At 41.6% G+C, this 3,503-nt stretch overlaps 1 non-coding gene across 1 annotated transcript; it reads right to left on the reverse strand.

Moving 5' to 3' along the window:
• Positions 1 to 644: 644 nt before the first annotated feature.
• trnaa-agc (transfer RNA alanine (anticodon AGC)) lies at positions 645 to 717 on the reverse strand. The gene has a single exon. It is a non-coding gene; the product is annotated as a tRNA-Ala (tRNA).
• Positions 718 to 3,503: the final 2,786 nt, after the last annotated feature.

The following is a 3,503-nucleotide window of genomic DNA, read 5'->3' on the forward strand; positions in this document are numbered from 1 at the left end:
AACTGGATGTGTAGAATTTTTCTCTTATTGTGAAATTAAATACAGACAAACACTTTTACCTGGGAGGAATTCTCTGCTAAGGGCACCAGTATCGACGCCTGCTTCACCAAACAATGTGACCTGAAGTCTGCTTTTGGGCGTGGTCTTCTTCTGCCATTGCATGCCTCTGCCAAAGAGGTCAGTCCGCGACACACAGGTGGAAAATGTGTTTGTTTCATTGACTTGACAAGTGATCCAATTCAAGATTTCCTCAGAACTGGAATTAAATAAAAAAAAGAAGAAGAAGAAGAAGAAGAATCGGGGGGAGACATTCCCCTTTATTTGTCACACACACATGTGAGCACGGCACACGGAGGTGAAATTTGACTTCCGCCTTTAACCCATCCTGGTCGTCCCTCCTCCGCGGCAGACCAGGAGCGGTGGGCAGCCAGACCGGCGCCCGGGGACCCATCTTTGGCGTCACCATTGGTCAGGTGGTGATCTTCTTGCATGTTTTTAGTGGGGGTATATTTTTACGGAGGATACCCCAGGTGAACACGGGGAGAACATGCAAACTCCACACAGAAAGGCCCTCCTCGAGCAGCAGGCACCGAAGGCATGGTGGAGGACACACCCGGTGCCCGCAGCGAGATTCAAAATTACTCTGGAGGATGCGGGCATCGATCCCGCTACCTCTCGCATGCTAAGCGAGCGCTCTACCATTTGAGCTAATCCCCCATACAAATTAAACATTAAAATAGACACCAACATATTCACATATTGTCTGAGTGTTTTATTTACTTATTTATTTCTTGTTAAACGTTGAGCATTTGAATAAAAACTTAAATCAGATGTGGTTATGCTGTCTGTGGGATTTCATTGCTGTTTGCTACTATTATTCAGGGGGGTTAACAGGGTGTGGCACGGTACAGCAATTGCCACACCTCCTACACTGGTGAAATCCGAAGGGGTGAGGGGAGGCCTCAATGCAAGATAAGAGCAAAATGTGTCACAAACATACCATGTTTTTGGATTACTGCATTTCTCTGTGATCACACTCCAACATGACAAAGCTTTTCAACAGGAAAAAGATGACTGATACTGTAGTATCACTTGAAAGGGGACATTATCCAGATAACAGAATTTGCCACCAGAATTACCTCATGTACAATATCACCTTTGAAAGGTCCTGATTGGACTGACTGCTACTGATCCACTTGACTCGTGGCTGTCATTGTCTGAAGGCCTGTACACATAAAGAAAACAGCTTGTCCTAAATTATTTTGAAATAAATACTTGCATACATGTCTTTGAACAGATGATTGCTAAATACAAACTCCCTAAGAGAGATTTTTGGAAATATCTTCAGTTAAGGAGCTGCATTACGTCAATACAAAGGAAATGCCCTCTAATACCTCACACAGTGATACAGGAAGTGTTTCAGAGCGATCTGATGGCGAAGGGCAGGACATCCAGGTTTTACAGTCTAATGCAGACCTGCCAATCTTGTCAAAATATTTTGAGTACCACTTGTGTTGTGCGACTTTTTTTCGCAGACTTTTGCAACTCCATTGCTTTGCACGCAGTAATTTCCCCATTCACTGGCTGGAAATCGGTTATTAAAAAAACAATAAAACCTATATTTTTGATTACAATATCTTTAATAAAGAAAATATAGACATTTTGCACTCTGAAATTACATTCTTTAACTATTTCTTAACATGAATATCCAAACCCATCGACAGAAAACCAAGAAATGCTCTGTCCTTCTGAGCCATGCAGATACTGTATCATGACAGCCTTTCGATGGAACACAGAAACACTTTCAAAACAAGGGAACTGTATTATTTCAATGTTTTTATTTTGTTGACCTTGACCCTGATGCCCTTTTAAATACAGTTTTTGCATCAGTCATCACTCCTTCCTGGAGTGGAACTTGCTCTGGACTGTGTTGCCTCATAGGTTGCTGACTTTGCCTTCTTTAACAGAGCATCACTGAAACCCTCCATGTGACAGATGGACCCTTTTGCAGCCATGCTCACCTTTCTTGTCACCAAAGCACTGATCATGTCAGTGTTCACTACTTATTTAATTCAAATTTATTAAAAATTTGTTTAATATGTATTTAATTAAAATGGTAATAATTTATTTTGTATATTGCAACAGGTGTTTTTGTTTTCAAGAATGTAATAATTACATTGGCTTACAGCACATATGCACTCATCACCGGGGCTCATTTATACATTACCTGCAGCTCCCTGGTGGCTTATGTCCACATCATAATTGCACACTGTGCAAAATGCATGATGAGGAACTTCAGAGGGTCGGAAGCATGGACACTGTTCTTGACATTGACTCCAGAACTTCTGGGGGACATGGACCCTCTTCTTTTTGGCAGGTCTGCTGCCCTGTCCCTCCCTGTCTTCGTCTTCCTCATCTGCCATGATAGTGGCTGCAAAACTTGCTGCAAAAGATTTGTTGGCTACATGTTTAAACTGTATAAATAATCACATTCCTCCTTATATACAGGCCTACTCTATCTGCAATGATATATATAAAGGCTAAAATACACACACACACACACACACACACACACACACACACACACACACACACCGCTGCCTCTTCTTTCTTTTTTCTTTGACGATGTATTGGGGTCATTAGTTGAACATGATCGATAGATTTGCTAAGAAAAAAAAAAATCTCGCAAATCTTTTTTTTTTTTTCTTTTTTTTCACTTAGACTTCGGCTCGAATGTTTCCACAGTGAAAGTAACGTTACGCGTAACGGTTCACATTTACCAACAGCTGGCAGGTCCGCTGACACGCTTCTATCTTTTCTATAATGATTGGCTGCATCGTGTTGTCAGACATGAGTACCGCACGTGCACATTTGCCACAGAACTCACATGTCTGCAGCTTTTTGTGTAGTTTAGAGGGGCGAGTCGTACCAGCGTATTTAGATGTCACGTTGCGTACTTGCTACGTAAAATGCGTACAGGTTGGCAGGTCTGAATTAAGCTATGAGGCTAATGATTTAGTCATATATTTCACTGACCTACACAGGTATACTGCAGTGACGATAGAAAACATTTAACCAGAGAGTCAAATATGTATAATGTTTAAGCAAACAAAACATCAATCATAAATTTTGCTTTGTTGACTTGCTCTAATTGTGTGATCACATCAATAAAGTAACACACACACGCAAATATCATAATTCAACAATTTTCTTGTTGTTTTTATATAAACTTTAGCCTCCACATATTCAGGTCTAAAACTTGTCAACTGGACTTTGCCTTTGGACACAGCGCTTCGAGTTTGAGCATCAACAAACCTGCAAATCTTCGTTCACGTCACAAGGGTTCTTCATGTGAGCCAAAACCCAGAGCTGGTTCGGGGAGAGTCCACCTTCAGACCGTAAAGGATGGTTGTCCCAGCCCTCTGTGAAGGTGTGAAGGGCCTCTGCCAGGCGTGGAAGGAAAACATAGTGGACACAAAACAGATGAACCACATCTGCCGAAT

The sequence above is a fragment of the Chaetodon auriga genome, chromosome 23 (genome assembly GCF_051107435.1).
Source record: "Chaetodon auriga isolate fChaAug3 chromosome 23, fChaAug3.hap1, whole genome shotgun sequence".
Lineage (NCBI taxonomy): Eukaryota > Metazoa > Chordata > Actinopteri > Chaetodontiformes > Chaetodontidae > Chaetodon > Chaetodon auriga.